The sequence below is a fragment of the Equus asinus genome, chromosome 21, assembly GCF_041296235.1.
Source record: "Equus asinus isolate D_3611 breed Donkey chromosome 21, EquAss-T2T_v2, whole genome shotgun sequence".
In the NCBI taxonomy this organism is placed as follows: Eukaryota; Metazoa; Chordata; class Mammalia; order Perissodactyla; family Equidae; genus Equus; species Equus asinus.
Genome location: NC_091810.1, coordinates 17,998,638 through 18,019,805, shown reverse-complemented (window position 1 = coordinate 18,019,805; position 21,168 = coordinate 17,998,638). Strand labels below are relative to the sequence as shown.

At 56.4% G+C, this 21,168-nt stretch overlaps 1 protein-coding gene across 10 annotated transcripts in view; it reads right to left on the bottom strand.

Annotated features, from left to right (window-relative positions):
* The window catches only part of ATP2B2 (ATPase plasma membrane Ca2+ transporting 2), a 354,925-nt gene that overhangs the window by 206,383 nt on the left and 127,374 nt on the right, over positions 1-21,168 (bottom strand). The window contains exon 1 of one of the 10 annotated variants that reach the window (XM_014848161.3): positions 5,007-5,319. The exons of the other annotated variants lie outside the window; for them this stretch is intronic. The gene's annotated coding sequence lies outside the window, so the exon portion shown is untranslated. Of the gene's footprint in view, positions 1-5,006; positions 5,320-21,168 lie in introns of those variants that run through there. 10 annotated transcript variants of the gene reach the window in all.

Here is a 21,168-nt window from a genome sequence, read left to right as displayed (position 1 = left end):
GCTGGGGCCGCTAAACCCCTACCTAGGGGCATGGAGGGCCTTCACTGAGGACTGCCCCACTCCAAGCCCCAGCTGGGGGCCTGCCAGGGACTCCCCCCTTCTGAAGGCCCCACGGTCCCATCACTCCCCCTCTCCAGAGATGGAAGTCAGACCCTAAAGTCCTCCAGCACGTGTGCATCCCCTCCCACTATGTAGTCAACTGCCCCTCAGACTGACGAGGTATGGCCTATGGGCCTCCTCACCCCATTTTACAAACGGGGAGACTGAGGCTCTTAGAGATCAGACCGTGTAACCAAGGGCGCACAGCCAGAAGGTGGCCGAGCCAGGATTCGAACCCAGGCTGCGTGGCTCTCCATTCTGCTGCCCCGTGCTCCAGACTCGCCACCCCCTCTGCGAGCACTATGCACGTGTGTGATGCCCTCTCTGAGTCAAAAATAAACCGGCTCAGTTCTGTTGTGCCATCTGCCACGCACCAACTCACAGGCAGACATGTTGACTCGCTGCAGAGACGGGGCGCCGGGGCAGCCGGGAAGTGAGCAGCAAGAGGGCCTGCACCCTCCCAGGCTTCCTGGCTGGCGGTGAGTCAGTTCTACGGGCATGGGGAGCAGAGGGGCTCAGGGTAGTGGGGAGGGCACGGGGGCTGGGAGGGGCTCAGTTCTCAGCAGATGGTGGGTGAGAGCTATGGGCTGGAAATCAGCATCTCTGGGCCAAAGACGACTGCTACGGAGGCTGGTGGCCTTGGGCCAGTCCTCTCCCGTCTCCGGGCCTCAGTTTCCCCACTATAAGGAGTTGGAACATATGATTCCTTCCAGGCCCGACAAGATTACATTCTATGGCTACAGTCTTAGGGAGCTGCCCTTACATTCCTGGTCCTTCGGGGTCAACAATAACCAATGCAGAGATGGAGAGAGGATCCTTAGAGGAACTGGCCGGCCCAAGGTCACATTAATCCTAACAACAATCAACAACAATGACAACGACACTCTCCTACCTGTGACATGCAGGGAGCTGACATTTCCCAAAGCACGCTCATGCCGGTTATTCCATTGACAGTCCCCACTTCACAGATGAGGAAAATGGCCCAGAGAGGGAGAGGAGGAGCCTAAGGCCACACAGCTAGCCCAGGGCAGCGGGGAGAGATCCTTGTTTCCACGTGTCTGTTCCATGAAACTTCTGAATTTTAGTCCCCGGGGAAGCTGCAGGCATGGACTCTCCAGACACCTGTCCAGGGAAGCTGAAGCCCCTTTTGAGCCAAAATCACCTCATGCCAAAGGTGGCAGGGACTCTCCACCCAGGAAATTTCTCAGTTCAGGCATCTGCCGAACATGTTTCCTGTGCTGCAAAAATCATCACTGGGCAGCCCAGCTGGAGGGCTCGCCCAACGCCCTCCACATGTGTGACGCTCACTTCAAAGGCCCCTGGGAGGAGCACTGCACGAGGAGTCCAGTCTCGCCACTGCCCCCTCAGCATGTGCCCTGGAGAGTCCCTCTCTGTAAAGTGAGGGGTGGGACGAGGCGGCTCCCTGGGTCTTCACCACTCTGGGTACTGGGCTGGCCATTATTGGGGGCATGCCCATCATCGCTCCTTCAACCTCTGTCAGCCAGGAAGGACCACGAACGCTGATGGCCAGGACCTGCTGGCGAAGCTCACTGCTGCACCCCCGTACCCGGCCCTCAGTAGGACCTCGTCACCACCTGCAGATTGGTGGCACGGTTCTAAGGAGCAGATCCCATGGGCATCTGTTTCGTATCACACAGAGGGTGCTGGGAAAAGGCTCCTCACGGCTCATCCAGAGCTTACTGTGTTCCAGGGTCTCTCTAAGCTTTACCTCACTGAACCCACTTAATCCCCATAGTGAGGCTAAGAGTACATAGCTGCCGTTGCTGCTCCGCCCGTAACCGCACGGATCTAACCACTGTGGAATGATTTCCCCCACAGCATCTGCACCTCTTTGCCTGGGGGCCTTCCCTGGTGGGCAGAGCTTCTGAAAGTTCTGCAGAAGTACTGCCACTCCCCCCACGCCTGCAGGCTCAGCCAGTGACTGACGGGAACTGGGAATTGGTGTACAAACACCCCGGCTCCCTTGCTCCTCCGGCGGGAAAACCGTGAGCTGTGGGCTCTGTGCTGGCTCCCAGAGTCCCCAGGGCAGCTGAGCCCCAGCTGCCTGCAGTGAAAATTAATAACTAACTTGAAAACACCTCCCTCCCTTTCCTCTCTCACTTCCCCACTCTCCTATCAGCATTCCTGTGCGTGCCAAATAAATTACTGCCACTGAATCATTGTCTTATCATCTGCTTCTGGGAGAACCCAGCCGGAGAGGGGAGGCACTGATACTCCTGCCCTCTGGATGAGAACAAAGCCAGTGCCCAGAGAGAAGGCACTTCCCCAGGGCGACACGGGAAGCCCACATCTGAACCCAGCCCCACTCATCCTAGAGGTTCTGTTTTGATGATTGCATATGCCAGGAAGGAGAACTAAGGGTGAGACTGAGAGTCTAGTGAGAGAAGGGCCACCGAGGGATGGTGACTCACCCATTCATTCATTCATTCATTCAAAGACTCTTTACTGAAATCAGCTACTGGTCAAGCCCTGCACTAGGTGCTGGGGGTACACTGGCTAAATGCTCTGGCCCTGCAATCCTGGGGACATGGGCTCCATCCAGGCTCTGACCATGTGCCAGCTGTGTGATGTGGGCAGATCATTCAACCTCTCCCGACCTCTGCTTTGTCATCTGTCACATGGAGGAGCCCAGTGGTGCCTATGCCACCGGCTGCTGGGAGGTAAACAGGCTCACATGTATAAATAAGTGCTCAACACGTGTCAGCTATAAGATGACGGTGATGTCAGTGCTGAATACTGACTGGGAAGGGACATGTGGCAGAAATATTATCATTTTTAGCATGCCTTATCACTTAGGCCAGCCTAAGACTAAAATAAGTAACTACGTGTTGCAGAGGAGTTTAAAGCTTGCACTTTTCCCTACTTTCTCTCCCTCCCTTCCTTTCTTCTTCCTACCCAGCCAAAACCCCTTCTCTCTGCTCCTTGCCAGGTCCTGCACTGGGCACTGGGACAGAGATGACACAGCTCTCAGGGAGCACTTGTTGCCCGGGGAAGACAGGGAGATAGAGAGGGAACTGTGTCGCTCAGTGTGGTGAACGAAGGCCAGCACAAGGGCAGGGCAGCATGAGGAGGGGCATGTGACCCTGCCTGCTGATGCTGGAATTGAGAAGAGGGTGCCACATGGCTCAGAGAGGTTAAGTCACTTGCTTAAAGCCACACAGCAAGTAAATGGTCCTTCTGACTCCAAATCCCGTGACCCCTAATATCCTGCTATGTGGTCACATTCTATTAAGAGTCCCAAGGCATCCATAACAACAATGACTTCTATCACAAGACAGGTCTTGGGGACTCGCCCAAGGGAGACTTGTGTGGCGGCCTAGCCACAGAGAACAGAGCCTCTGAAGTCTCACTGGAAAGAGCAACTGAAGAGCTGTGAACAATACAAAAGCAATAAACGTTTATTGAAAGGAAGGCTGATAGGACATAGGAACAATTTCTGAGACTTAGAACCTGAGCAAATAGCAGACACGTGACAAGTCTCCTTTACTGGAGACTAAGGACCACGTTGGAACCTAGAGCATTTTACCTTCTACAGGCTATTGTTTCTCTTTCCAGTCACTTTAAGATTAATTTAACTACGTAACAATCTTTATTTTTTTCTTTGTGTTTTTTTCCTGTTTAACCCAGAAATAAACTGGATCCTAATTCTACAGATTTCTGATGTTTGTTTTCAGATAGCACACTTTATGTGATTCTTTTTCTAAAAGATCTAGTCCAATTTGAGGTACAGATCTCTTATCTTTTGGAGTTGAAAACTTCTCTCTCCCAGAAGGACACATTCCCAATGTTCCCAAGAAAGTGACTAGCATACAGGTTCTGATAAACCAAAATCCACTTCACAGGAACCCTGTCAAGACTTAACGTGCCCACTCCAGGATCCCAGGCTGCCTGGGCACCACATCGCACATTCTCCTGAGCACGGCGAGGAGCCACGTCACCCCGAACTCTGCAGAATTGGTTGCAGGAGAGTTTTAAATAGTAGGAAGTCCGTGCCGGGTGAGGTCATGGGCGGACGACAGGGGCACATACACACTGGCTCGGGGAGAGAAGGAAGCTGTTCCTCGCAGCTGCCCAGGCCAGACGCGGGGCACAGACCGCAGTCAGGCCAGGCTGCTGGAGGACACGACTCAGCCTGCTGGCTCTCTGGCTGAAGGCACAGACGGGCTTTCTTCGACTTGGGTCAGGCAAGTCTAAGGCTGGGACAGGACTGAGGGGGTGGGAATGCACGTGGGCCCTTTCTGCCTCCTCCACTCTCACTGATGCCTGTTTCCCTCCGGGCTGGACAGGACAGCAGGAGTGCTTCATTAAGAGGACTCCAGCCGAGGTGCAAAATCACCTGAATGCCTGTGCAAGTATTTTCTAAGCCTCCTGCCCCCACAGCCTCCGGGAGCTCAGGTCTGAATCTTAATGAGCTCACGGGACCGTGAGTGGGTACCTAGCGGAAAAGGAACTAGTGAGTTCAGTGGGGAAAGAGAAAGACGCAGCCCACGGTGACCAGGCAAGGCAGCCGTGAACGATGCTCCCACTGCAGCAGGTGCCTCGGGCACAGAGTAGACGCGGCGAGAGCGCCAGCCTCGGCAGCTCGCACGAGGATCTGCGACCGTCATCGCAGCTGCTGGCCACACACAGCCCTCAACACATCTTTCTCTTTAATACGGATACCACACGCCCCGCCCCCCAACCCCCCCACGGCCCAGCTTTAACAATGCAAAGTTTTATATGAAGAAATATTTCCCCATAGAAACGCTTCTATTCTAAGTGAACTTACACTTAGAAATAGATTTTTCATTATCAGAAATCAGAGTTCAAACTTCCAGCCCAGCAATGGGACACAATTGCTCACAATTACGTTTCATTTGAAAAAAAATAAAATGGATCACATTTACCTGTTTCGCTGTCTCTGGTTCCGAAAGCTACCTAGGACGGCCAGCGGGGGCAGCTCTGAGGGCTGATGTGGAGAGCCGGGGCTGGAGTGTCCCAGCCACGCGGCCTCAAGCATGCCTCAGTTTCCCCCCCTGTAGAAGGGGACGCGAGCTCCGTCTGGGCTGCTGGCAGCGGGACCTGAGGCCGGGGCCGGGGCCGGGCAGCTCTCTGGAGCCCCGGGCAGACGGAAGCCAGGAACGTTAACAGCGCGTCTAAACAATGCTAACAGTTGCATAAGGAGGGCAGCCGTGCTCGTCACGGGCCTGGTTTTGGCTTTCTGGAGCAGTCCTGCAGCAGCATTTCTGCAGCCGGAGAGGGAACACCCTTCCCACGGCCGCCGCCTCGGTGCCGGGTGGTGACTCATAGCGCTGGCAAGGGGCGTGGGCGGCAGCCACTTAGGCATCGCCATGGGATCTGACAGATCTGCCCCCATGGGGCTGCTCCGCAAGGAAAAGGGCGCGAGCGGCCCTGCTCCTCCTGCAAGGTGAGCGGGGCGCGGGGGGAACAGCCTTCAGCGGCCGGGCCCCCTTGCTGCCAACGCAGCTGGAAGCAGAGCCCAAGCCGGCGCCGGCACAGGCTCCTGGGGTGGGTGTAAACACCGCCTCGGGGGTGCTGCCTGCTCCCACCCCCAAACCCTTCACTCCTCCAACACTTAGCAAAGACGCCTGCAACACCCAACGGCAGAAAAGCAAGATAGAACTCCCATCCTTGAGACCATCTTCACGCTGGGCCCCTACCAAGCCTTCCACGGGCTTTGCTTCCTTCCACCCTCACAACCACCTGCTACTCTGCCCATTTCACAGACCAGGACACTGAGGCTGGAAGCAGGGCCCACAGCTGCCCCGAGGCAGAGCTGGGAATCCTGCTGGATCGGCTCCGGGGCTCTGAAACGTGCGAGGAGCCCCCCAAAGTGGGGTCTGCGGGCACGGGAGAAACAGGTGAACCTCCTGAAAATGCAGCTGCCGGGGCCACGACAGCTCGGGCGGAGGCGCTCATTTGTGGCAGCTGCTGTTTTTTAAAGGACGGTTTCGTGTTGTCGCACTGACTTCTCATGACAGTTCCGTGAAGCAGGCGCCGAGGTGGAGCCGCCTCCCAGGGTCACCCAGCCATGTGCCGTCTGGACCACCGCCCTCTCTGACCTCTGGCCTCCAGCTCCCCATTGGTGCAATGGGGACACACGAAAATCGCACCCTCAGACGGCGGCAGGGTTAAATGAGGTGACAGAAGGGAACCGCTTTGGAACTGCAAAGTGCCACCCTCATACGAAGGAGCATTATTATTTACTAAAATAGCTTAGTGGGGAGTGCAAGCCAGGCTGAGAACTACAAGGTTCTGTATTCAATCCTGGGTTTCTGCAGAGTGCTTCGTGGCATTCTCCCCTGAGCTGGAAGCTCCTGAGAGCAGGGATGACGTCTGGTTTGCCTCAGTTTCCCTAGAGCCCAGCTCTAGGCATGGCACAGAAAAAGTCCTTGAAAAACCTTGGCCGAACTATTCAGGATTAATTCAGGACTGAGGAAGAGGGCGGAGGGGGAGAATAACGGCATCAAGGGCTGGAAGGGGCCTTGGGGTGACCAGAAATTCGGTCTTCCAACTGGGGACACTTGAGAATGAAAAGGACGCTTTCAATAGTCATGATAACCCGGGACTGATTCGGGCCAACCAGGACACATGGTTACCCTATTTGTTGATCCTTTAGTCTGAACCCCACATTTCGGGGAAAGCCCAGCGAGAGGGGTGGAGCTGGGACAGGACTGGGGGCTCTGGCTCCCTCGCGGGCCCGCTCTTGGAAGAGCTGGAACGCAGCTACAAGCGGGTGGAGGTCGCTTCTGAGGGCCTGCAGCTCTCTGGAAGGCACTGGGCGTTAGCCATGCAACCCGAAGTTTCTGCTGGGTAAATATCACCACTTCTGGGCCGGTTACTAAGGGCCTGAGCAGTTGCTAAGCGGCCGTGTGACCTCATGAGGGGCTATTGTTCGGCGCTCAATAGGCATCCTTGAGTGACATTCCCCAACTCCCAAATCCCAGGGGCCCTGGGGTTCTGGGAAAAGAAGCGAGAGATTATAATGAGCAGGAGCAGTTGACAGACCCTCGTTTGTTTTCCGGGGGTGGAGTGGGGGGGGGGGGTGGCTGCAGCCTTTCACAGCAAAGTATACGAAGGCTGGAGTGGCCAGTGAGAGCTGTCAGTGGGTGTCACCAGCGACAGAAACACCCCAGGAATAAAGAACGGACCCCACGGGCAGTGCCTGATCTTCCACAACCCACGTGAACACACATCGTCTCCGTTTGCTTTCAAGGCAGCAGGAGGTGGGGGGGTCACAATGATCCCCCCCATTTCAAAACAGAGGAAGCTGAGGTCCAAAGAGAAGAAACGGCTTGCCCAAAGGCTCCCCAAGACATCCTGGTTTCCAGGCGTAGTGGGCAGAACAGTGGTCTCCCAAAGACGTCCGCGTTCTGACGCCTGGAGCCTGTGACTACCCCAGGTTACATGCAAAGGGGACTGAAGGTTGCTCATCGGCTGACCCTGAGAAGGGAGGTGGTCCTGGGTGACCGGGGCGGGCCCGATGTAGTCACAGGGGTCCTGCAAGGGGAAAAGGGAGGCAGGAGAGTCAGGGGGCAAGTGATGTGGTGTGAGAAAGCCAAGGCCGCCTGCGGAGGGAGGAAGGCCTGCGAGGAGGAGGGCAGCCTCCGGGAGCTGGGAAGGCGAGGCGTCAACGCCCCACGAAGGCCTCCCGGAGGGACACACCCCGTCCCGGTGTTAGCCTGGGGGCCGGTGCCGACTCCTGACCCACAGAAGTGTTAGCTGACACCTTCTAAGCTGCTCTCTTGGGGTCATTGTGACAGCGGCCATCTGCAAGGTCTGAGCCAAGAGGGCGGCTTCGAAGATCCTTTAGCTCCTGGGAGTTAGGGAAACAAGAGGCCCAGAGAAACAAAGAGATCTGCTCAGGGTCGCAAAGCAAGTGAGAGAGACAGCGACGGAGACCTCCGGGTGTGGGTCAGACCTCCCCAAGGCTGCTGACGTGGCCCAGAGGGTCTTCTAGGCCACTTCTCTGCCAGTTTCTCAGGACCAGGCTGGCCCAGGACCCGGGGCCCCGACACCATCTCCTGTCTCTCTTTGCCAGAGGCAGGTCAGCAGCCCGTTTTATGACAGGCAGGAGGCGCGCTCCTCCCACGTTGCACCACCAAACCCAGGCGGCCCGCAGCCAGACTCACAGCCCACGGCTTCAGGTCCCTCATCTGAAAATGTGCACCATACCCTCTGTATCAAATGGTGGGAATGCAATGTGAGGGGGCGAAGGGGGTGCCTTGGCGCTGTGCCTGGCGCACAGTAGGTGCTCATGCCTGCTCCTCTGCTTTGCTCAGTGAGGCCCAGGCCCTGCCCCAGGTCTCCCAAGGCCGCTGGCCCTAATACCTCAGCTAACTTTGGAGTTCAAGAGCCTCATTCCCCGAAGGGTGTTCTCTCTGCCTGGGACGTAGAAGCCGCTCCACGAACGCTTGTGGAATGGACCACAGGACGGACCCCTGAAGGCTCTGCTCTCTCCTCTTTGCCTGGAAGCCTCCTACGTACCCATCAAGGTCCAGATCAAGTGCCCCCTCCTCCAGGCAGCCTTCCCTGATCCCACTGCACAAGGTCCTGCTCCCCTCTGTGTGCTGGGCTTCCAGCTCCCTCCCGGCACCCTAGTTTTGGTGTCTAGGGCCCCAGCCATGGCGGCAGATACACCTGGGCTCGAATTCCCCCGGTTTGATTCTGGGCCAGTCCCACCTCCTCTCCGAGCTGGCCTCCTCTGTTGAATGGGAATGCTGACAGCACCCCCACGGTGGGCTGCTGGGAGGAGCACATGAGGGCGGCACGCGAAGGGCGAGGCACAGTGACGGACAGAGCCCGCCCGGAGCAGGTGTTTTCATTAGAACGGTTGTTACTGTCTTAGATGTTGCTCAGTGCAAACCGAGCTCCCGGGGCAGGGACGGGTCTAACCACCTCCTCAACAGCCTGCAGTCTTCACTGAGCGCCCCTTATGTGCCAGGCTGTCCTCCAGCATGTGGACGCCAGAAGGGAACAAGGTCCCTGCCCCCATGGGCTGACTTTCCAGGGGCGGGAGACAGATACTCAACAATCCACACAGATAGCAACAGGACGTCTCAGGAGGGGACTGCCGCCATGAAGCCCAGAAAGGCAGGGCAGGTGGGAGGGCTGGAGGGCCTCTCTGAGGAGGCGGTGCATAAGCCCTACTGGAGGGAGGGAGTAGAGCCAGCCACGAGGACCTATGGGGAAGGGCATTCCCAGGGCGGGAACAGCAAGGGCAAAATCCCTGAAGAGGGGAGTGTGTCCGGCATGTTTGAAAAACAGCAAGGAGGCCACGTAGTGTGTGCTCAGAAAACATGCAGAACTGAAATGTTATTACATTATTTCATTGTTTTATAAAAAATGTTGTTATGCCTATGTACTTATTCTTTTCTATTTTATTAACAGGAAACAAATAGCTTCTTCAATCTATTATGTCATTGGATGCTCACAGCAACTCTCTGGGGTGGGTACAATTGTCCCCATTTTGTACATGTGCAAAACTAAGGCTCAGAGAGGCGAAGTGCTTTGCCCAAGGTCACACAGCAGATAGGTGGCAAACTCAGGATTTGAAGCCAAGACTGTGTGATATTTCAGTTCTGGCTTTTGCTCCTGGGACACCAGGCTGTGGGTGGTACTCACGCTCCCCAATTCCTGCTCCTCCATCGCAAGTCACTCCAGGCCCGAGGGGGCTCCCCTCCTTCCTTCCCTGGCCGTGTGGTGGATCAGTGACCTGTGGCCTCCCAGCCTGGGCCTCTGCTCTGAGACACAGAGTGAGCCTGGGGCGTAGGCCTGGGGCGGCACGTGGGCTCTGGCAGGCAGTTCGAGTTCCAGGAGCGCCGCTGGCTGGGAGGTCAATGAAGATGCTGGAGGGTAGGCAGGTGCCCGGGAAGCGTGAACTTCTGAAGACTTATAAAAGCACATCGGAAAAGTGAACTGCGGACGCACCGTTGGATTGTGGGGGGGTCTCCCACCGCTTTTGCAACATCGGAAATCAGGACAGCCTGGCCGAGGCTGGATGCCCTGGGAAGTCACACCTCCATGGTGCAATGCAAGAAAGTGGGAGAACCTTCCGTTAGGAGAGCTGAGGGAGGGAGGGGGCGAGTGATCCCAGGGTGGGGCTCCAGGGGGACCAGGCTGCAGAGAGATGCAGGGCCAGCGTTGTGGGGACAGGATTCCCAGAGGACAGGGCACTGGGGCTGTCTTCAGGGGAGGAGGAGAAATGGCCCGGGCGTCAAGCAGGCAGCATAGGGCGGGTGCAGTCACCGAGGGCTGTGTTCCGGGCAGGGGGAGCAGTCAGAGGTGCTGGAAAGGGCGCTGCACCCGAGGGTAACATTCCAGACCACTTTTCTGTTCTGATCCTTCCCCCAACATCATTGATCTCAGTAAGCGGCAGAGCAGGGCTCCGAACCCAGATCTGTGCGAGTCTGAGGCCCATGCTGGTTCCACGCCATCCCACTAGAGCCAGAAGGTGGGGCATCATGGTGACAGGACCGAGGTGGCTGAGGAGGACGGGGGAGCAGAAGGCCCAGTAGTGGGGCCAGCCATGCGCCAAAGCTGGCGGTGTGGGGCTGCTTCCTGGCTGAAGACGGTCCCATGCAGGCCCCGTGGCAAGGGAGTGCTGTGGGGACATTTCCGCCGTGTGCAGAGTAAGGCAGCACCAGATCCCCACATGCTTCCCAGCTGCTGGAGGTGTGGCCTGGCACGGAGAAGCCTGTGGCCCCTGCTGGCCACTACGCCTCCTCCTCTGGGTCAGAGCAGCCAGGACTGCCTTCGGGGAGCCACTCATCCCCACTCTCAGACTGCGGGGCTTGCACAAGGCTGAGCCCAGCTGGCTCCCAGGGTGGGTCTGAGTCCTGGCCTTGGCCAAACAAAGCTTTGCTTTGCGTCCCCACAACAGTGACTGGTCCACAGATGCGCGTGTGACCTGGGAGCCACTGAGAGTCAGCCTGAAGACGAGCTAAGACTACAGGGAGGGACGCGCTCTTTCTGCCGGGGCGGCTGAGCTGTTAGGATGTAAGCCTGAAGCTGCTGGGGGGCCACCTTTACCACCACACAAGGAGAAGCTACCTGAGGATGAAGCCAGCACAGGGAGAGGCAGAACTGAGAGATGGAGAGAGAAGGAGAGAAGGAGTGCTGATGATCTTGTTCCGGCCCCTGGATCCAGCTGTACCTGAAGCCTGTAACCCTGAGACTTTTCAGTGACTCAAGCCAATAAATTCCTTTTGGGGCTTAAATCAGTTTGAGTCACTTTCAACAGAAAGACTCTTGACTTATATAGCTCATAACTTTCTTAGAGCAAAAAAGGGAGAAAGGAACTCAGAAGGGGAAAAAAAAAAAAGGAGAAAGATGGGTAGGGGAATGGGAGGGAGAATTAGTGTTTAATGAGTATAGAGTTTCAGTTTTGCAAGATGAAAAAGTTCTAGAGATCTATTGCCCAACAATGTAAACATACTTAACACCACTGAACTGACCTTAAAAATGGTTAAGATGGTAAATTTTTAAAAACCAGAGTATAAAAAAAAAAGAGGGAGAGGTGGGTGAGAGGAGGCAGTAGAAACATGGAAAGGGGAGGACAGGAGGCAGGGGAGGTGACGGGAGGAGAGGAGAGAACAAGGAGGAGAGTGACAGAAGGTGGCCCTGTGGCCTCCAGGAGCGAGGCCAGCTGCTCCTGTCACCTACTCTGCTATTTTTACACCTTGTGGCTCTCAAGGTAACTTCACACCTGGTCCTCCTGCCCTTCAAACGTTAATTTGTTTTCTAACATTTTAGAAATGCTTTCCTGCTTCTCTAAGTTCCTTGACTTTTAAATTGAGCCATCCCAGGAGGGGTAATGAGCCGAACAGCGGTCACCACTGCCGGGTGCGCCTTCTGCTTACGGGGGACTTTCACAGTTTGCATCGTACTGAGGCCTCTCGAAAACCTAGAGAGGTGGACGGGGAAGTCCTCAGCCCATTGTACAGACGGGCAGATCCGCCGCACCAGAGACGTGCTCACTGCCGGAGTTTGCACCCAGCGCCTCTGACTCCCGCCCTGCTCTCTGAGAAGACGGGGTGGGGCTGGCGGCTCTGGGAGATGATCTGCAGAGCTCGCTGGCTCCTCCAGGTTCATCCCGGGCTCGATCTGAAGGGACTGAAGGGACGTCCGAGGAGACAGGAGGCCCACAGGGACCTCTCCGCACGTGTGCCCTCCCGGGGAGCTTGGGACGAGGCCTGGGGCCTCCGCTTCCAAAGCAAAGCCATGTAAAGATGCAGCAGGCAGTTCAAACGCTGGGAATTGCTTCACACTCTTCCTTTCAAGTCTCCGAGCCGAGCAATTTGCTTTCCATGTGAGGGGAGTAAAGCTGCTCCGAGCTTAAGGAGCTGCTGACGAGAGTGACACCGGCCTCTTGCGGGCTTTGATCACGGCGCATTTCACTCCCACTTCCCAAACCTGAACAGCTGGTCCAGGCCCTTTCAAATCGAGCAGGCAATTAAATTTTCAGAAAAAGAAGTGGAAACTCCAGGGATAACGAGATGGGAGCCACTCAAAGGCGGCAGCTGGGCTTCTGAACAAACCAGGGAGGACCAGGGTGAGGCGGACGCCCTCTACCACGCGGAGCCACGGGCAGTGTGGGCTGGGGAGGCTGGGGATGGGAGCCCTGCGGCTGGACGCACCAAGCTTCTGCTGTCAGCTGAGAGCTGAGACCTGCCCTCCCGGGGGCTGCAGCGCGGCAGGGGCTCAAGAGAGGGGCTGACAACTGTGGGGTCTCACCCAGGTGCCCTGTCTCTGATGTGCCCCTAAAACCAAAGGAGCCTGCCCGTGGCTGCCCCCAGTCTGAGGGCCAGGACTTCATGGCTGAAAAGCGCCCCAACCGAGCCCCATCTCTCTCCCCAGGCTGCTCCTCCTCCAGGCTTCCTCATCTCAGGATATGGCTGCCACAGCCAGTCAACCAGTTGCCTGCCATCCATCACCTGCTCACACCAGGCCCACCACCCAATCCTGTAGATTCTACATTCAGCATCTCTTACCTCCTCTCCCCTACACTGTCACCAACCTCATCAGTCCACCATGATGACTCGCCTGAACGAATGCACTACCTTCCACCCGGTCTCCTGGCCTCCATTCTTGCCCCTATAATCCACTCTCCAACAGAAGGGTCTTCTGGAAGCTGAATCCCCAGTTAGGATGAAGTGCGAACTGCACTCATGTCCTGCAGGCTCCTGCCCACCTTCCTCATGGCACCGTCTCTGCCCTCTAGGCTCCAGTCACACTGGCCTGCCTTCAGTGTCCCCAGTGCACCTGACCTGTTTCCACCTCAGGATCTTTGCACGTACTGCTCCCTTTGCCTGGACCGCTCATGCCCTGCTCTCCTCCTGTTAAATCCTTCTGATCATCCAGGTCACTGCTGCAGAATGTTCTTCCCTGACCCTCTGATCAGAAGCCGTTCCCCTGGCGCTCACATGGCCTTCTAGACGCGTCTCTCACAGCACAGAGCTGGGACGGAAACTGGGCAGCACCCTGTGTGATGATTTGTCTGACTCTTGTCTCCCCACCAGGCTGAGCCCCTGGGAGCAGAGAGCATTTGCCCCGTGGACAGTCATACTCTCCAAGCCTCATGCTGCACCCAGCACACAGCCAGCGCCAGTGGACAGCCTGAACAAGTGACACCGGGCCGGGCGTGGCAGTGGCTGCGTTTCCTGGCACAAGTGCTACGTGTTGTGCGGTGTCAGAGCGGTTGCTGCCAGCAGTGCCTGACACCTGGACGGGCGGGCACCCGCCATGCCGCACAGCCAGAATTGTCCCCGTCCCCATTTTCCCAACGCAGAAGCCGCAGCTCGCAGCGGTGACAGGACTTGCCCGAGGTCACACAGCCGGCAAACGGCAGAGCCACAGTTCCCACCGGCTGCCTCTCCAGGTGCCGCATTTAGCGGCTCGGCTCGCCTGTGTCTCAAAGCGCCTCGCACCACAGCTGCCTTTCGTTTCCAGACCACGTCTCACCCTAGGACACGCTTCCACGAGGGACGCGACAAGACAACGTCCCTGCGCTGAGGGAGCCCATCGTCTGGGTGGCACCCACCGTGGGCGGGCTGGGAACTCCTGAGTGCCGTGGGTGGGGACAGAGCCTTGATGGGAGAGAGGCCGTCTGAGCCCCACCTTGAGGCGGGTCCCCGTGAGCGGGCCCAGGCGGGGGCGGCCAGGCTGAGGCCGGGCGGGTGGCTCGCGGGCTGCTGAGTCAGGCAGGGCCGGGGCGCGGGCGGCACAGGGAGCCCCATTCTCAGTCCCGCGTCTGCTCTGATCTCAGGAGGGGCTGCCCCCCGCGGTGGGGAGCCAGCCTCGCCTCCCCCTCCCTGGCCACAGGGTCTGTCCCGCTAGGCCTCGGGGAAGGAGGGTAGATGAGCAGCAACGATGGCGGGATGTCTGAGTCCCTGAGTCCCTGCCCCTCCCCCAGCCCCTCTCAATCTCCAGCCCCTCATCTCTCCTCGGGACCCCCGTCCCATCCCATCTCTGTCTTTTCCCGTTGGGAAGACTAGGAAGGTCTGGCTGGTCGTTGAATTGATAACAGTGACAGGCATACATTCAAGAGTCACGCAAACATGCATACTGGGATAGTCACTGTAACACCGTTCATGATAGAGAAAAACTGTGAACAACCTAAATGCCCATCAATGGGGATTAATTAAATAAATTATGGACTACCCATCCATATATTCTATAATGACTATGATTGCTTATGCATTAGGTATGGTTGCAACCATGTACCCATGCATAATAAATCTGCTTTCCCTCTTTGCTTTGGCTTCTAGGAAACTCAAAACCAAATATAAGGCATACATGCTGTGAACTAACCTTCCATGGTTCCATCTTATTTTCCTACCATTATTTTCTGATTCCCTAGTTCATCTCTTTTCAACCTTGCTGCGTGGTGTAAACAGGCTGACGCAAATCCTTCCCTTTTAACTGTTAGAATAGCAATGATGGAAGCACCTTATCTTCAGTGCTGCCCCGGCTCAACACGGAGCCAAGAACTCTGCACGCAGTATTTCACCCAGTTCCCACGCCAGCCCATGAGGAAGACATTATCGTCACCACTTTACAGATGGGGACACTGAGGCCGGAGACGTGACATACCTTTTGCAAGGTCAACTGCTCAGCGTGGCTGGATCAGGACTAAGGTCCAGTCTGGCCTGACCCCTGACCTGGAGTCCCCTCTGCCCTTGCGGGTGAGGGGCCGACAGGGCTGGGTGGGGTGACTTTGTAAAGTCTGAGAAGCAGAGCCTCCGTGAGCCTGTGTGGCCCCAGACTGCCCCGGAAGGTGCTGGAAGTACCCCAACCGCTGCCTATCGGGGCTGGCAGGGACCTCCGAGGGCACCCAGGCCCACCCCTCCCTGCCTCTAGGGGGAGACAGGCAATTATCAGGCTTCTTCTTGCATACCTTTTGTAAAAGGGAGCTCACCACCTACCAAGGCAGCTGCCCCACAATGGTTGGCTCAGAGTGTTGGAAATATTTTTCTTACCCCGAAATTTGCCTCACTGTAACCAGATATCATTAATAATAACAGTGAACAAGAGAAACCAGGCCACTGAGTCAGCCACTTGGCTATGATTATTTCATTTAATCCCTGAAAAAGTTCTCCAAGGGCAGCATCAGCATCCTCATTTTGCAGAAGTGGCAACTGAAGCTCAGAGAGGCTACCAACTTGTCCAAGGACACACAGCTTCTAAGCAGTGGAGCCAAATTTAGACTTAAGTCTGCTTATACTTTAACTTCCACCTGTGGGGCCCAGTTCCACCCACGGAGCCACAGCAAACAAGCCCCCACTTCTGACCAAGGTGGCCCTTCAGATATTTGGGGTGATCTCTTCTGTCTCCTCGACGTGGGAGATACGGTGAGGCAGGGGCAAAGGGGCAGGAGTGGGCAGAGAGGTGTGAGCAGCAGTTGTGGGAAATACACGAGGTGGTGTCCATGCACACAGGCCCCGCACGCAGCGTGCTTCCACGGGGCTGCCACACTGGGAACTCCCCCCGAACCCCAGGGAGAAGGAACTGTCAAGGGAGCAGGCAGACCCCCATTCTGGGTCCAGCCTCGGCTCTGAGGCTGGGAATCTCAAACCCGTCAGCTCGGGCCACGTGCATCTGTCCACTGGGAACAGACTCACGCTAACCCAACTCTCGGGGGCTGATCAGTCCTACCCACGGGTGGCAGTGACTTTCTGCGCTGCCCACCCCTGGGGTGCCGCCCTGTCCGTTATTTGCCTTCAACTCTTCTGTTAACACGTGATCAATTCCCTGCATTCAACTCCTCTATCTGTAGCGCCTGGAGTGGCATCTGTGCTCCCCACTGGCCTCCAGCACCTCCGTGTTTACACCTGGGCTGAGGCCACCTGAGCTACACAGGTCGGCCGGGGCCAGCAGCCCCTCCCCTCCCCGGGAGCATGCTCCTTGCCCACCTCCTTCTGCCTTCTGCTCAACCCTGGCTCCAGGCTGACTCTTCTTCTCCTAAAACCTTCTCTCCCCTCTCCCGTCCCCCGATTGTGGCCCGAAACACTTTCCATTTTGGAACTGCCTGGAGCTGTCTCTGATCTCTCGCCATGTACTGACTTTGCAGCCAGACCTCAGAGTTCTGGGAGGACCTTGTTGCCCTTCTACGGGTCATTTGCACGTCCATTAACAGTGGTGAAGACACCTACCATTTCCCAGCTTCTACCTCACACCAGGCCTGTGCCAGGGGCTCCAGAGACAAGACCTCATTCTGCCTCAAGGATAACTCTGTATCCCACAGTTCCCAGATGTGACAGATTTCCCAGTATGCTCCCAAACTCATTCTCTTCTTACCCCGGGTGATTGCCATTTGCCTGGGCACGTGGTGGCTCTCATGGACTACACTTCCCAGCTTCCCCTGCAGCTGGGTGTGATCATGGGACCGAATTCTCACTGAGAGGAAATATTGTCCCTAGAAGTGTCATTCTAGACCCTGACTTAAAACATTGGGTGTGTCCCCCTCCACCTGGCCCCCACCCGTGTGACCTGGAACGTGACATGCCTGAGCCCCACCTTCCACCATGCAGATGTGGGCGTCATCTTAAGGGGAGGCTGAGCAACAAGAGGGAAGGACCCGGGGTCCGTGAGTGACCCTGTGGAGCACAGCATCAGGCTGGAGCAGCCAACAAGGAGAAGGCTCCTGGCTTGGTTAAGCTGCAGTCTGGGGCGGGGGACCCTTTGTTGCGGCAGCCTGGCCTTTGTTGCCCTAAGGAACACGCTAGACACAGAAGGTGAGGCTCAGGAAGGGGAGGAGACTGTGTCCAGGGCCACACAGACCCCTGTGATTTCTGCTCTTCCTCGTTTCTTGCATGGTTTAGTCACCAGGTCCTGACAACTCAGATTCTGGAAGCTTTCTGAAGCTGTTTGCTCCTCTGCCCCCACAGCTGTTTCTCCGGCTCGTCTCCTTGTTGACTGATGCTGCCACAGCCTCCTGACGGGCGGCCCCCACGCCCCAGACCACACTGCTGGGTGAATCACCTTTCTGAACTCAGAACTGACGGTGTGACGGCCAGGCTGGAACGAAACCCTGTGCCGGCTCCCTATGCCTGTGGCATTCATAATTGCACCCCCCAGCATGTTATTTTCCAGTCTCCAGCCCAGTGTGGTAGTAGACCTGAATCAGACAGACCTGGGGGCAAATCGTGGCTTCATCTATCCCTAGCTGGTGACCTGGGTAAGTTACCTCATCAAATGTAAGGCAGCGATTAAGAGAAGGGGCTCTGGCATCAGACTGCCTGGGTTCCAACCCTGCTGACTAGCGGGGTGATCTTGGGCAGGTGAATAAACCTCTCTGTGCTCATCTTCCACCTTCCCTCATTTCATCCATCCGCCCTTCCCCCTACCCACCCACTCTCCTGTCCTTCCACCCAGACACCTTCCCATCTGTCCAGCCACTCACTCATCTGTTTCTGCCCACCTGTCGTGTCTGTCCACCTCAGTCCATTTGTTCACCACCTGTCTGTCCGTGCACACACCCACCCATCCAGCCACCCATTTGTCCACCTGCGCTCTTATCCACCCACACGCCCACTCATCTGTCTGTCCACCCACCACATCCATCCATCCATTCGCCTCTCCATCTGTGCACCCGCCTGCCCATCCATCCATCCATTCACCCAATTACGTGTCCATCCAACGCCCATCATCTGTTTTCTGTCAACACCCGCTGTTCCCCCACTCATCTAGTGGGAGAACCAAATGAAGTGAATGACGTCAGAGGCCTGGGAGAAGAGCCATTCTGAGTTCCGGCGATTAGGGGCAGCGCAGCAGCCCCAGCCCCGTTTCTGTCCACTGTGCCAGCGGTCCTCGGCCCCATCTAAAGCAACAGCCCTTTTACTGTCTTGAAAGCAAATTCCCCAATAATATAAGCTGCCAATACACATCATTTAGAAAAGGGATACAATGCCCCAGCTGCAATATAGACGAGGAATGAAAGACAAGTCATCTACGACAACACTGCTCGCGTTTCCACGTTGCCGTGCCCGGGGACCATGACGCTGGGACACAGAGTGAAGCAGCCTACTTGGATCCTACTTGGGATGAACTAGTTCGGATGGAAGAGAAGACAATATTCAACTGAGTCTTGTCAGCTCTTTTCACTACGTTTGACATTTTGAAGTGAGGGCTAAGTAAACTCATTCACAGCTATACACTGAGCCCCTGGACTGTGATGCCACCAACATAGACAGGGCCGTTGTACCAGCATCTCCAACAACACGGCTGCTGTTCCTGCATTTTAAAATGGGGACGGTTCTTGGCGAAGCTCTGAACAAGACGAAGGGCAGTTTTCCCTCGATTTACTTGTAGTTTTACTCCCGGAAATTCCAGGATATATAATGTGTCAGCCTGTGACACAAGGGCAGACTCTGGGCTTAGATATGAGAAAACAGGATTTTCCCTGACGTCAACATCCAATGTGACACTCGACACTGTGCCGCACTCAGCATAGGCCTGCGATGTGCCTTGTGGGGCCTATAACACCCCTGGTCCTGGCCCACAAACGCCAGCAGCCTCCAGCCATTGTGACAACCCAGAAAGCTCCCCACTCCCCCAGGGACAGCCAGGCTGGGCCCCTCCTTCCAGAGCTGACTCTCCTGGGGCCATCTCTCCTCCCGGCCAGAGTCTGACAGGGGCCAGGGGCCCGAGGCATATTCTGCAACCTACAGGGCTTCATCTCAGCCATGGCTCATCAGAGCCCATTGCAGGACAAAACGCCCTTCTGGAATTCAGGGGCCACGTGTGGCAGCAAAAGTGGATTGGCAGCCAGAAGTCCTGAAATCAAAGTCTCAGCTGGGTGACCTCAGGGAAGTCTATGGGCCTCTCTGAGCCTCAGTTTCTGGAATCACCAAATTGGAATAATAACATTTCCTGTGTTAGGAGGAGGTCAAATGAAACGTGCACGTTCTCACCCTAATCTTGTTCATGCTGACAGAGGCACATAACGGGGGAGAGCGCCCAGGAACCCGCCAGCCTCGCTTTGTGATCGATAACCCCACTTATCAGCTCTGTGGCCTCGGGCAAGATGCATGACTTTCATGAGTCTCAGTTTCCTCATCCATAAAATGGAGGTGACGACCGGGGCTGCTTCACAAGACAGGGCGAGAATCTCAGGAGAAAACTCACGCAGAGCGCTTCGCAGAGGAGCTCCCCATAAACGTTAGCTGTAGTGTGGTTACTGCTTCTAGTCCTTGTTGTTACGAGCATGAGGAATGTGTGCTGGGCTTGGAGAATGGGGTGTGATGATGGAAAACAACGCCTAGACTGGGGAGGCCCCAGCCGGTGCTCAGGGAACGAGTGAACGGTCACTGGGTTCATGGAGAGGATCCAGGAGGAGGGGCAGCGAGGAGGGGGGGAACCGTGTGCAGGAGGCAGCACTGGTGGTCTTCTGGGAAGGGCTCAGATACTATCTCCTGTCTGGCCGACTTCAAAAATCACCCCTGCTCCCCAGGGGAGAGGAAGGCAAAATGAAGAGGCCCTTCATCGCTGGGCCAGGCTCTGTCCCTCAGCGGAGTCCAGGAGACCCAAGGAGGGTGGGCCCGGTCCTTTCCAGGGGGCCCAGCTCAGGCCATGCCCCCGATGGCCCAGGCCCGGTCAGCACCAGGTGTAGGACAGAATGAAAGGCAGCCTTCTCGCCTCTGCCATCCCACAAAGGGGAGACTGGGGGGCGTGTGGGGGGTCCTGGACCATGGCACTGGAGCTAAGCCAGCCTGCTCCCACCTTTCTGCCGCCCACACACCAAAGGCTCGTGTGTCCAGGAGGAGACGCTCAAAGCAGCCTGGGCGTTTAGGCTCCTGGCAGGATGAGGGGTTCGGAGAGGCCCACGGCACGAAAATCCACACCTGATGTTCAAAGAAAGAAAAACTTCCAGAACACCAGCCTCAGAGAGAGCCTACATTTTCCAAGATTTAGGAGATACAGGCCAGGTGGCTGGGGCTCAGGGGAGGCTGGCCCCCCACACCACAATTCTGCCTGGTGAACCATCAGTTTACCACCAGCTATTTTTGGCTCCCGCTGCTGCAGAAATGTCCTTTCGGAAGAGGGGCCTCGGGGAACCGTGGCCTCCTGTGCGGCCTGAGAAGCATGCGTGACCTCCCCGATAAGATCAGGCAACATCCCTTAACAGCGGCTCAGATGGCTCTCGGACGCGTTCCCGGCCTCCACCGAGCTCCGGCCCTGAACGATCTCTTTCCATTTGCGTGCTTCCCGCTGTTTAGAATGCCACCGTGAAGCCCAGATTTTCCATTTTCCCTGCCTCGTTTCTGTTAGAACAACAGACAGGCGAACTAAAAACCTACCAACTGACCAGTGTCAGGGAAAAAAAAGGAAAGGACAGAGATTTGCCATCAACAGGAAAAAACAATCAGGCCAAATATAACCACAGCGGCCGCTATTTACAGAGCCATTCCCGTCTCGACTGAGCCTCCGGTCAACTCCATGACGTGGCCCTGCTGTCCTCTTTTTCCAGATGAGGAAACTCAGGCTCAGAGAGGTGACACAAGCGACCCGGGCTCATGCTCCAGGGAGCACTAGAGCCAGACATCAGAG